This window comes from Mauremys reevesii, linkage group 1 (assembly GCF_016161935.1).
Source record: "Mauremys reevesii isolate NIE-2019 linkage group 1, ASM1616193v1, whole genome shotgun sequence".
NCBI lineage: Eukaryota > Metazoa > Chordata > Testudines > Geoemydidae > Mauremys > Mauremys reevesii.
The window spans coordinates 66023296-66037340 of NC_052623.1; the positions used below are offsets into that span (position 1 = coordinate 66023296).

At 42.7% G+C, this 14045-nt stretch overlaps 1 protein-coding gene and 1 long non-coding RNA gene across 16 annotated transcripts in view; one reads left to right on the top strand and one right to left on the bottom strand.

The window, feature by feature from the left end:
• Positions 1–14045, top strand: part of ENOX1 (ecto-NOX disulfide-thiol exchanger 1) — a 521099-nt gene that overhangs the window by 108479 nt on the left and 398575 nt on the right. For all 13 annotated transcript variants that reach the window (XM_039485148.1, XM_039485204.1, XM_039485280.1 and 10 more), the window contains one exon: positions 12857–12930. The gene's annotated coding sequence lies outside the window, so the exon portion shown is untranslated. The remainder of the gene's footprint in view (positions 1–12856; positions 12931–14045) is intronic.
• The window catches only part of LOC120370498, a 68175-nt gene that overhangs the window by 38588 nt on the left and 15542 nt on the right, over positions 1–14045 (bottom strand). The gene's annotated exons all lie outside the window — the stretch shown is intronic.

Genomic DNA, 14045 nt, shown 5'->3' on the forward strand with positions numbered 1-14045 from the left:
AACCCCTGACCCAGGCTATTTCCCTATATTGTTTATGAGAAGGTCATGTGAGACAGTATCAGTTGCCTTACTAAAGTCGAGATATATCACATCTACTGCTTCCTCCCTATCCACCTGTGAAGGGCTTCTTGATATCTCCATAATAAAGATGAGTGGTTGTGAGGTAGACTTTGGCCACCTTCACTTAAAAGTACTTGGCTGTCCTGACATTGCTTTAGTAGCACTTCACTGGTCCTGTTCTGCCACAAGTCTGTCTACTAATAACTCTTTCCCTGGCAAAGTACTTGTCAATATTTCCGGCTTCTCAACAGATTCATTCTTACACCCAAGAAACAACAACTTGTAACACCTGGGTCCTACTCCTCTCCTTTTATTAGGTGGCAGAGCCAATCACTGACTAGTCTTTTTGGACCCCTCTCATTGGCTAGTTACTCCTGTTCCCCTTCAAAGCTCCAGTTTCCTCTCTGCTGCTGAGGCAGATAGGGAAGTAGACTGTGGTAATTACTTTCCTTTCTTCTCTGTAAAGCTCCTTTCTGTTGTGCTGGATACAAAATGAAAGGCAAGGAAGCATCAAGACTCTGAGTCCCAGTTGGTTTCCACCATCAAAGGGATCATTTGCAACAAAGGAGGGGGAATTGGTGATCCTTTAGTTTTTCCTCAGCCTCCTTGCCCCATTGTGAGGTTCCCAGTTAGTCACTCATTAGTGGCCACATCTGGAGCAAAGCCAACCCAAACCACCCCTTTTTTCCAGCCCCTGGTGCTGAAGAAGAGAAGATTAGCCTGCCAGAGGATGAGAAACTGTGAAACTCCAGGGTAAGCTAGCAATTGAGGTTGCTACACTGTTAGCTGGCCTGCCCACCATTTAAAACTATGCATGCAGGGAATAGATGGCACTGTCAGGTATGTCTCATCTCTTCCTTCCTGCTAAAAATAGAACAGATCTAGAGACGGACCATGGGATTAGCGAGTCTTCCATCCAGTTCTGTGAGGATAACTCATTTGAGGAAGTGGTCAGCTTAACAAAGATAGTTCCAGCATGCTGATGTGGAGAGATGAGGCATTATTCTGAATTTGTCACTGCTGCCTATGTAGAGAATGAGGTTGATCGCTCAGAAACCTTGCAGTGGCATCAAAAGTTGAAAAGTTGCTACGGAATATAAACTAGAGGACAAGAATACCTTACTTCACTTACTGAGCAAGACATGATTGTCCTTCCAAGCCCATTAAGGAACATTGTTGTCCTTGGAAGATATAAGAGAAAGTATCCTGCCTGTCCACTGTTCGGTAAATTCTCTATCCTCCATCTGGAGCACCCCAATCATAAATTCTTGATCTCCATAACTCTCATACACTATGATGCCTTATGGAAAAGAATCAGGCCATTTGAGGAGTATCCTTCAGCAGTCTCTGGTCCTACCACAGGTAACACCTCGCTGGATGGCAACATATTCCCAGGAATACGGTAGACAAGAAAATGTATTGAAATTTCAAAGAAATGTTTGCACTCCCTAACTATTTCTATGGCTTTCTCAGAATGTGTTTCAACCCGGCTGTTGAATCTGTCATCCTCCCCAGTAAATCCCAATCCCAAACCCAATTTGAAAGGCACATTCCTTTTATAGCCTGGCTGCAGAAGAGGGTGTGCTAAGAGTTTCAGTTTGCAATACAATACGGTGGCTAAGAACATGGAATGATGATTTATCTGAGTCATGCTTTACATTTTTAAATCCTGTCATCAAGAACAGATATTCTTTCAGTGACTGTTCAGATCAATCTCTAAGCAATGTTTCTGAAGAGAGGCTGTCTTCCAGACAAGCCTCCCAGAAGTACCAGTGGTATAAGGGAAGTCATCCGATAACTGTATTTGTCTGGTTCCTCCTTTAAGCAGGTCTGTGAGAATCTCTGTTAGTGTAAGGGGGTCTAATTTACACCACCTTACATATGACATCTAAAATTGGCTCTAGATTACTAAAAGTGGCCTCTATTCTGAACCTGCTCAGATTGCCCTTGTAGACATAGTCTCGAACTATGTAGGTTGTATTCCACTCACTTGAATCCCTGGAGTTAGTTTCCCCCATTTTAATTTCCTTTCCATTCTTTGAATCTTCTTCGTCTTGGTAGCTGTCACATCAGCTGGAGAAGGTTGGGGTTAGTGAGTTATTGGACCTATCCTATTCCTTGCTGTAACCCAGTCTTTCATCGGGTTAAAACAGTATTGTGTGTTCCTGTCCTCCTTCTAATAAAAAAAATCTGCATATTTCCCTCCTCAGTTTCTGCTCCAACCTCTAGATTGCAAAAATGACACTATTGTTTTTTACAGTTTCTCCTCCCTTGGTGTTCACACCTCAACTGCTAGAAGAGGGCCTCATCCTCCCTGATTGAACTAACCTCATTATCTCTAGACTGATTCTTGCCTGTATATTTATACCTGCCTCTGGAAATTTCCATGACATGTGTCTGATGAAGTGGGTATTCACCCATGAAAGCTCATGCTCCAATACATTTGTTAGTCTATAAGGTGCCACAGGCAGGGCCGACTTTATGCCGATTCCCTGGAATCGGGCCCCGCACCGAAAAGTGCCCCGCACCCGCGCCTAAGGGGGCCCTGCTCCAGGGGTCTTCGGCGGCATTTAGGTGGCGGAGGGTCCTTCAGTGCCGCGGAAGACGCAGAGCAGACCCTCCACCGCCGAAGCCCCGGACCGCTGCCGAGTATTCCAGTCGGGCCCTGCAGGTCATAAAGCCGGCCCTGGCCACAGGACCCTTTGTTGCTTTTTACAGATCCAGACTAACATGGCTACCCCTCTGATGCTTTTTCAGTGTATCTGAGGCCCTTTTACACTTTTGTAGCAAGGCAGCTTAGACATTGTATTATCATTGTATTATCCTTAGCCTTGCTGGATAATGGGGCCATTCTGCTTGTTGGACCACTACTTCTTCCTGGGCACAGGCAGGGGAAAAGTTTCACTTGAGATATTTCTACGTCAGAAGGCTGAAAAACTCTTTGTGCTTTCACAAAACATTTCAGGTTGGGAGTCTTTGCATTTTCAGGTTCTGTGTTTGACACAGACCATAGGGCAGTGACCCCTTAGTTTTTCTTAGCTCTCTTTCTGAGAGTGGATTTTTGAGGGACTTCTAAACAGTTCCCAACCATTAGAAACTGGTTTTCCTTGGGTATAGGGTTTTTTTTAACCCATTAATTTCTTTCTTCATCAGGGAATATCTGTTTGTAACAACTTGTGTTAAGGATAGTCAAATAGGTTTTCACTTTATAGTCAACTTCACTTTAGTTCAGGACATTCCCAGAGCCATTTGTTGCTATTGCCTCAGCTGATGCCCAGAGTACATAGTTTCTTTGGAAGTATTCAGCTGGTGCTGCTTAGAAGAGCAGGCATTGGTTAATAAACAGGGGGCTCAAAACTGTCTAGCTGGTGATTGGCTCTGATCCTTGTTCATCTACTTCATTACCTGCAGCACACTCCATTGCACAACATATGAAGGTTATTTTGCCAGTGATGCACATGCTAATATATTTTATTGAAGCTATTTTGATATACTGAAGCTGAAGTCATCTATACAGACTTTTCTTAAGTCTATTAGACATTGCATCTTAAGAGAGCTTTAAGAAGATGTAATCCCAGAGGTTATCTTTTACTCCCTCTTCCAGGGAAAAGTTAGAATGTTTCATTTAATTTATGGTAATTAGTATAATTTCATCTGGGTTCAGGGGATAAGAGAGGAGGTGGGAGAGACTGAGCTTCCTTAATTTGCCTTTATTAACTACGTCAAGCAGAAACCTGTTCCTCTTGATGTAGATGAAGGGTAGAGTAAAAGAAGGGAAATTTTGCTGTACTTTCAGATTTATGTTAAAAAGAGACTGAAAATATGAATGATAATGATGGCGATGGTAAGGGAAATCTGAAAAATTAGGTGTGTGATGATGTGTAGTACAGCAATACTTGGCATATTCATTTATTTTTCATATTTCAGTCTTTGGCTATATGTGCATGGGACTCTCTGAAGCCAAGGGGAGCCACCGGCATGCTTATTTAAAGGGAAAATTAGGCCTAAGTATTATAACGAGCATCCTTGTTAAATTCTGGTGCATCTTAAATGGGTGTCAGATTATTTACACAGTTAACATTTGATTGTCAGCTGAGAATTCAATGGTGTAAATAATAAAATAGAAGTTTAGAATAATGTTACCAAAAAGGCATTTTAGTATGTATTCACTTGTAGAGACAGAAGAGCCATTTTCTACCATATTTGTCAAACTATTGACTCTTCAGTGTAACAGAAGTGCAAGAGTTATACAAATTAAAGCTTATTATTGGGAAAATGAGGTGTTTGTAGTGATTTTTTGATGATGTATTTCAACCTGCGCTTTCTGTTACAAAGAATTTAGTTCATTTCTGCTGTTGATCCAGATCCTCTAATTCAGAGATGCAAAAGTTTTATATGGAACACTGTCCAATTTTGTCATTTTGCCTAATGAGATGAGTAAAACCCGTGTCTGTTTGTTAGCTATGGTAAATACTTCTACAGTAGTATGAAATGGGTAAAGGATGACCTGATACTTGTTAGATGAGGATACTTATCAGACAAAATCTGTTTGTTTAAATTTTTAAGATTACTAACAAGCATCCATGCTATACTCAAATAATGGACTGCTCTTGATGCACATATTAATAACCTTATAATTGTTTATTAGTAGGTATTTTTCTTCACAATCCTATCACTAGAAACTTTTCTCTAGACTGTCAAGGTTGGAAGGGACCTCAGGAGGTCATCTAGTCCAACCCCCTACTGAATACAGGACCAATCCCCAACTAAATCCCCCAAATGGTCCCCTCAAGGGTTGAGCTCACAACCCTGGGTTTAGCAGGCCAATGCTCAAACCACTGAGCTATCCCTCCCCCCATAATGTAAGCCTTGATCCTGCAGAGTTTGATAACCTCTGTCAAGATGAGTGGATTTTTCCAGCCCTGATATGTGGCATCTAAAAGAATTGATGCAGACATCTTTGGGGCTTCTCCATCACTGCGAGATCATCAACAGAAAGTGCTGTTTCTGTCTCATACACAGATCAAAAACCAGAATGATCAGGATCCAGGAAATCTGTAGCTTTCAGTTGCTGCTGGAGTAGCTTTGTCACAATCTGCTTTCCCAAAAATATGATACACTTTCTTCTGAGAACTCTCATTGTAAAGCTGTGAGTGGAAACTGCCTAGCCTAGCCTTTAATTCCAAGTGTAGCCTATTGGCCAACTGCAGTCCACACAGTTCTACCTTGTGGCCTAGGCTCTCCTCTTCATTACAGAGATGTGGCCTGAAGAAACTACAGGTTCCAACATGCAATGCTCATGGTGGCTGCCATAGCTCATGGAGACATGCTGGGGTCTCTAGACATATGTCTCAAATATATCACGGTTGCTGACATTCCGATACTAGTGTAAGGAATGTGGTATAAACATTCTATTGCATAGGTGGCAGGACTGATTGAAACGTAGCAATTATTTGTCGTTGGAAATTAAAAAAAAAAAAGTATTTCCCCCATTGCATTTGCCACAGTTTTGTTTGTTTGTTTTTTTTTAACAAAAGATTGACACCTAAAACCAAAACATCATGGTTTCTAAAAAGAATTTTTAGGAAAAATGTTCAGATTTCAAAAATTAAGAAATTGTACCATTTTTTTCAGGTTTTGTTTGTTAATTATGAAAATCTGGAAAATGTTGACTGAAAAGCCATTTTTCACTGAAAGAACTGGTTTTTTTTGTTTGTTTTTTTTGGTTGGGGGTGGGAATTGACCAACTCTACTACCTACTGTTTAAAAAGAAAGGCAGTTGCAAATTGGGCTTCTGATAATTTTTGATGCACCTGTGATTGTAAATATTAAGAACGCCCATACAACACAAAACTGAGCCTCACTTTAAATTCTGACTTCAATGGTGGTAAAGCTTACAGCGCCTGTGAAAAATAGGGTGTGTGTTTAAATTCAGCAGGCTTGGAAGTAATGATTTAAAAAAATGCCAAGATGTCAAAACAACTAGGAAAAGATTGAAGTATACCAGCATGTAACAGTGCACTTCTAGTTTATCTGTTGCTGAATTTTTTCAGTTTAATAATCCTGTCTTCCAGGGTCTAAAGTGGTGGTTCTTTGTATGTAATGTTTTACTGTCACTCCACCAGGCATTAAAAAAAAATTGCAATTATCTTGAGGAAACCAAATCCCTTTATTGCAAAGACAAATTAGATTGATGTATCTTACCATTCTCTATAGATTTCTTCATAAGCACATCACTTGTTGAAGTGGTACCAGACATTTTGTATATTACAGCAATTTGCATACATTCATTAAGCTGTACTTTGTAAGACTTACTGACAGGGGCATTTGATGATTTTTTGTGTGTGCGCATTGTATTGTGTCTTTACACAGGGCAATCTGTTAAATTATGCCTTTGTCCTTTAGTTTGTCAATATTGATAAATGAAGCAAATGTTAGTAACTGTGGGAGGGCTTTTGGTGTTCGCAGAATAAAGTGGAAGGCATGATTTGTTTGTGAAAATTGCAGTCAGTGACAGTAAAGAAAGAAGAGCACTACAAATAAATACTTTTTCCAGCTTGTTGTATATATGTATATGCTTTCAGGATGGCCTGCTGAATAACCACTTCAAAAATAAATGCTACTCGGTACCAGGATCCAGAATTGAACTGGTGGTGAGAGAGAAGAGGTTATTTCCTTGTGCTGTTCTCTACATCTAAACAATTAAATGTTCATGTTGTTTTCTGTCACTTTTGCAGTAGAGTACTAGGAAGGAGCAGCCTTCTGCAGGCTGGCTGATTATCTGGGTGGAAAAATGTGACATTTTCCCAAATTTTGCCTGCAAACCAAGTTCCACCTACTTGTGATACCTAAATAAGATGCCTCTCCTAGTGTGCTGTGCATAAGATGATTGTCCCTTTTGTTTATTGCACGCTTTCAGTAAGGCAACTATTTCAGCTGTGAAATAGTTCATAACGTTGACATTTAAATTGTCATAATGGAGCTTCAAAGTTAATTTCCATTTGAGATGAATGGCAACAGTTCACCTCCCTCAGACCTATTGTTTCAGGCTGTCTGCAGATTCATTTGAATTTTATTGTGGTGTTTTACACTCAGTTCACATTCTGAAGGCAATTTTCACAACTGTAAGGTCCAGAGAATTAATTTTTAAAAATAAATCTTGGCCTCTAGAAACCAATATAGCAACCTCTAGGAAAAGTACTGGCTCACAGAGTCATCCCAGTTCAACCCATGTGTGCACTTAATAATGTGGAGTAAACACTATGGTAAGAGACTGGGAATAAAGAGGAAAGATATGGACACCAAGAAGGGTAAGAGATGAGAGAGAGAGAGAGAGAGAGACAAGAGGGGAAAGGGAAGACTATAGACTGATGGTAAAGTAAAGGTTACCCTTTTGGTCACTTAGGAAGTCTTCAGTTGCTCGTCATGGTACATGTACTAAGTAGCTTATACCATTTTGCAGGTGATATTTTGCTGGTTTTTCACAGTAGCTTTAGTGGGATTTCTCTTTGTGATTCCTATATTTCTCATATCTGAAGAACTGACAGGTTTTGAGATCAAATAGAGCAGAGGTCAGCAACTTCTGGCACTCAGCTCGCCAGGGTAAGCACCCTGGCGGGCTGAGCCAGTTTGTTTACCTGCTGTGTCGGCAGATTTGGCCGATCGCAGCTCCCACTGGCTGCAGTTCACTGTCCCAGGCCAATGGGGGCTGTGGGAAGCGGCGCGGGCTGAGGGATGTGCTGGCCACGGTTTCCCACCTACCCCATTGGCCTGGAGCGGCAAACCGCGGCCAGTGGGAGCCGCGATCGGACGAACCTGCCGACGCGGCAGGTAAACAAACTGTCCTGGCCTGCCAGGGTGCTTACCCTGGCGAGCCGAGTGCCAGAGGTTGCCTACCCCTGCAATAGAGGATGCAGAGATGTAGTTCTATTGTTCATACTCCTTTATGGTGGATTCTAAACTTTCAAGTCTGTCTTGTCTGCATTTGACATAAACATTAAGAATGGCAAACCAGTATATAGAGTGAATAATCCTGGAAATTGTCATATTTATAAAGATTTCTTGAATACATAGAGCAGAGTAGTGTGTGGGGGAGTTATTTGTTCTTGTTGTTCTTGTCTGAGTGTGTTTATGCATGTTTTAGCCCAACCCGTGGTCTCCATCCTTCCCCTCCTCCCACACAGAACATCAAATATGAGCATATGTGCCCTTTGAACACATATTCATGCATACAGCTGGGATTATGGGCTAAAGCGTGAGTTTTGCTGTAAGGTGTTCTCCTACCTTCCCATCTCACAGTAAAGATGCCACTAACACACATGTTGTTGAGCTCGTGTTTAGATAGTTCTCCAGTGCCATCCCACAACTCTTGGGGCCTGTGTGTTCTGTCCCTTCTACCTACTCACTTCCGACACATCTCCTATGCACTGCAAGCTATCTGCTGTGTTCAGTGCGAGGAGCCCATCCAACATGTAAAGAGTATCTACCACAAGGCTAAGGATGGCAAATCCAGCAACAATCTGTCTGTGTACTCTTACCACAAGGTATTCAACTACGTATTTACCGCTGCCCTGAGCATGGAGCCTTCAGTACTGCATAACATGCTTCTAAGCAGGGCACGTTTGATTTTTTTGTTTGTTTTTTTTTAAGACCAATGCAAAGATATAGGTGCACAAGACATCCCTTATTCCATTGCTTCCCTGGACCCAGCCCCAGTAATGACAGGCACACCTTTTGGTTGCTTGTATGAAGCCTGCAAACCAGCAGTGTCTTGAGTTCACTCCATGGGAAAATTCTAGTCCTTATCCTCATGGATGTTGTGCCAGCCACACCATAGATGCAACTGGCTGCAGTGGTATCCAGACAGATTTGTAGGCAGCACCAGCTTGCTTTCAACCTGCCAGATGCACACTCCAACACCATCTGCAACTGCTAAGTGTGTAATTAATCCTTCTTCTGCCAGGTGCTCTGTGGTGAGGGTATGGTTTCATAAGCCATGACAGTATGGGGTAAATGAGATCTCCTAAAATTATTGAGCACAAATACCCCATTGATAATCATATTATTTGGAGGGAATAAGGTCCCTGCTTGTCCAAATAGAGAAACATCAAATCTCCTCAGCACCCTGGTGTCATGCACGTTTCCTGTACATCCCACATTGGTGTTCATGAACCTGCCTTTGTGATTGACCAAGGCCTGCAGAACAATACGGTAGTACTCTTTGCAGTTGACATATTCATGTGCTCCTTGTGGTAGGCAAACTATGGGCACTTGAGTGTCGTCAGTGGCCCCAGCGCAGTTTGGAGACCCCATTCTCTGAAAGCCAGTTATTATTTCAGGCATATTAGCAATGTCTACCACTTGTGGGGAAACCACAGTATTAATGGTCTCACAAACTACCACCAGCACATCATTGACAGTTGACTTGCCAATAGTAAACTGTAGTTAGGGGTAGCCAGCTTCCAGATGGCAATAACAACCTGCTTCTGGACTGCTATGGCCTCCCTCATCTGCAGTCCTGGCCCTGGAGGGTCGGTAGAGGCAAGCTCTTTGTACAGATCCAGGAAGGTGGTCTTGATCATGCAAAAATTCTGTAGCTACTTCTAGTAATTCCAGGTTTGCCTGACAATGTGATCCCACTGCGCTGTGCTAGTCGTCCTGCATCAAAAGCACTAGTCTGTATAGGAAATCAAAGTTGCAGCATGCAACAGATATCTGCCGTCTGCCGTGAATGAGCTCTCCTCCAAGTCTTGTCACCACCTTCCATTCAGCAGGAAATGCTGCTGAAATGTCACTCACCGTCTTCTAGACCCTCTGTCTGTACCCTGTTGGAATAACAGTTCAGCCATAAGTAGAAACAGCTCATCCAGTAGTTCTGGATCCATGGCTTGGCACCAGCTGGAACAGACAGAGCCGGAAGTGCCTCTGCTAAATGCTACACCCCCTACCACACGCCTTTCAAGATCCAGGGGTCCTACACATGCCTATCACAACATGTATTGTACCTCATCCAGTGCACAGAATGCCCCGATAACAGCTATGTGGGTGAAACCAGACAATCACTGTGCTCTTGAACGAACTCACACAGGAAAATGATAAAAGACAAAAACACCCTGTCACCTGTGGGTGAACACGTTTCACAAAGTGACCCCTCTGTATCTGACCTATTAGGCCTCATCCTCAGATGAAACTGCACAACACTTTCTAAAGATGAGCCTAGGAGGTTAAATTCATAACTTTGCTAGACACTAAAAATCATGATCTTCATAAAGACACTGGATTTATGCCTTATTATGACAATCCATAACCCACTAACCCCCCTTTTTGGTCCTGTGATTACAGGGATGTTAACGGGCCACTTCACCTTGAATGGTCCCTTAGAATATGTGTTAAAACTTATGATTAAGGCTGCAAGTCTGTCATGGAGGTCACGGAAGTCACGGACTTTTGCAGCAGCTGGTTCTGGCTCAGGAGCTGCCCAAGCCGGGGCTCGGGGCTCGGAGCAGAGGGCTGCGGGCGGGTGCTTACCTCAGGTTGGGGGGCTCCCACTGACATGGCTCTGCAGCTCCTAGGTGGTGGAGGGGCCGGAAGGGGGGGCTTTGTGCCATGTGGTGCCTGTGCCGCAGGCCCCGTCCCTGCAGCTGCCATTGGCTGTGGTTCCTGGCCAATGGGAGCTGCAGCAACCAGTGCTTGTGCTCCTCCACTGCCTAGGAGCTGCAGGGACGCGGCGCCGGGTAGGGAACCCCTGCCAGCTCCGCCAACCCTCCCCGCTCCCAGTGCCAGTGGGGTCCTGGGCCACCTCCCCCGGCACCTGTGGTGCAGCCGGACCGCCCCCCTTCCCCCCGCCGAGCACCTACGGCCCCCACCCAAGGTTTAGGCATAGGTATTTTTAGTACAAGTCATGGACAGGTCAAAGGCTATGAATTTTTGTTTTCTGCCCGTGACCAGTCCATGACTTTTACTAAAAATACCTGTGACTAAAATGTAGCCTTAGTTATGATAAACTATCTGTTCAAGCTTATGTTTACCTGTGACACTCTGAGTACTTTTCCCAGACCTGAGGAAGAGCTCTGTGTAGCTCAAAAGCTTGTCTCTCTCACCAACAGAAGTTGGTCCAATAACAGTTATTACCTCACCCACCTGTCTTTCTAATATCCTGGGACTGACAGCTACAGCCAGACTGCATTTTGCTAATTGGGCTGGCTAGCTAAGAACACATCCTCACAGAGGCCCAGGAAGGACAGACAAGTTCTTCTACAATACACCAACCAATTCCTAGGGTGGCTTAATTTAGTAAGGCACTAAGAACACTGGGATACACCCCCAAAACATATGTAACTGCAGTGTCAATGTTGATGCCACTAGATGGGAATGGGGCATGTGCAGCTCTCTAGTGTGGATATTTGGCGGTGGGTTTGGCAAGCACATGTGCATATACCAGGGATCGGCGACCTTTGGCACACGGCCAATCAGGGAAATCAGCTGGCAGGCCAGGACGGTTTGCTTACCTGCAGCGTTCTCAGGTTCGGCTGATCACAGCTCCCATTGGCCACGGTTTGCCATTCCAGGCCAATGGGAGCTGCGGGAAGCGGCTGCCTGCACATCCCTCGGCCCACCCCGCTTCCCACAGCCCCCATTGGCCTGGAACGGCAAACCGCAGCCAATGGGAGCTGCAATCGGCTGAACCTGTGGACGCTGCAGGTAAACAAACCACCCCGGCCTGCCAGTGGATTTCCCTGATGGGCTGCGTGCCAAAGGTTGCTGATCCCTAGCATATACGTATGAGCCAGGATACACATACACTCTGCAGTGTAGACATACCCTTAGAAATCCTTAAGATAGTGTGGTAGACAAACTGATGGAGCCACCAGGTAAGTGTTGGTACAGAATAATGACCATTCCCACCTCAGTCTGGCACTTGAACTGTTGTCTTTTCTGCTTTCTTTCTTTTTCTATCCCTTTCCATGTCAGTTAAGTCTTTTTTGTTTGTTTTTTTTCCTTCTTTTGCCACATCTTACAGTTTTAACTGTTCAGTCTTTTCTTTTTCTTCTTTCTTTAGCAACTGTATAATAAAACTAATTTGTTTTGTCAAATGGATTATGCACTGCACAGTGCTGATATCTGTATCACTGTGTCAGAATCACCAGGAGAATTTATAGAGACTCTAGATACTAATTGTGGGTAAGTGCTATGCACATGCACATGCCTGAACATGTGTCTGCTTTAGGGACAGGAATATATGGAGCCAGATTATGGAATCCATAGTAGAATTGTCATATTTAACCTTTCTTAAGGATAAAATGGCAAACAAAAATGATGCCCTTTATTGATGCATGGTTCTCTAATTCATGCTGTTGCTCTGCTGCAAATCAAAGGCAGAATGTGGCTCAAATGTATGTCAGTTTGTAGGTTTTTTGATAGATTTTTATTTTCTGCCATACCACTAGCCATTGTACATATTGAATCTGTTGGTTTTAGTCTATCATTACTGATAGTTGTCGTACAATTACTATTCTGAAACTTGATGTTTGCAGGAACTATCCTGTACTATTTTTGAATTCCCATAAGCAAGCTTACTTAAAAGCTTTATGATACTGTATATGTCTTATATTTAATATTTAATAGATTATCCCACTAGTCATCATTCTTATCTCCCACAACATGCATTGCTCTACACATAGCTGTAAAGGACAATATTTTAAACTTATTTCCAGATGGAAGTTTAGCAGAATGGTTTTGCTCTGCTTTTATGCCCAAACTATATACTTTCAGTGACATATTTTTAATGTCTTTGCAGATCTTGGTCACTGAACTTGAAGCAATCTTTGGATACATGCTTCTACAAACTTGGTGAAGATATACTACAAACAGGTACTGTATAGGATAACTCCAGAGTTGGTCTTGCATTGTTTGGTTATTGATCAAAGTTTTTATGACTATTTGTTGTAATGTTGCACTTCTTAAATCCACTGAAAAATCTCAGTTGTCATTAATGGAGTAATGTGGTAGATCTTTGTATGCTACGTTTTTGGTAATGTATGTAGTATTTGTATTGGAAAACAAAGAAATGCATGATGCACATGATTGTTTAGAGAGAACTTCATAGAACTAAATATACAGGTTTAATTTCAAAGTGGGCACAATTGTAGGTGTACATGAGCACCTAGGCAGTGGGGTTAAGATATAGCCCTGCATTTGGGCCCAGATCTTCCAAACTCTGACTTAACTTTGCTTCTGTAAGTAGTCTTGTTGATTCCAATTGGAATTATTCAAGGTAGTAACATTAAACCTATGAGTAAATGTTTGTCGAATCAGGGCTGTAGAGGGTGAAATCCTGGCCCCACTGAAGTTAATGACAAAACTCCCATTGACTTCCGTGGGGCCAGGATTTCTCCCAGAATGCCTGTGGCGAATGCACAGGCAGTTTAAAAAATGTGTACATTCATATAACTAAGCAATTATTAGATGATTTGGAGTTATTCAATTAGGTCTCAAAAGTTGGGTCATGCCTTGTGACACTTGAAAATATTGTGCTACTGGAGATGAAGAATGTGAAATGAGAAGATTTAGAACAGTTTATTCATCCAAAAGGATTTACAGAGCTAGATAATCTTTCTATTTTATATCTGAAGAGAAGCAGAGTTTTTCAAAGATATGGATTTGACAAACAAACTTTATTTGATCCTATATGAGGAGCTTAAAAGATTTAGAGGGGGAAAGGATGAATTGTTCTTATGAAATAAAAACTAGGGTCAGATCCAGGGTATAGTGGTCCCCCAGGCAAAGATGGGATTTGGCAGTAACCTGGTTGTTCCTTAATAGGCCTGTCTTCACATGAGTAATTGGACACAGGTGACTCCTTATTTCTTGGGGGGCAGGATTAGGGAGGTAAATGGATTAGCAGGCTGAAACAGAAAGTCTGTACTAGCTAAAATAAGGGGGAACATCCAGTGAATGATTTACAATGGACAAGATAACAATGGGTA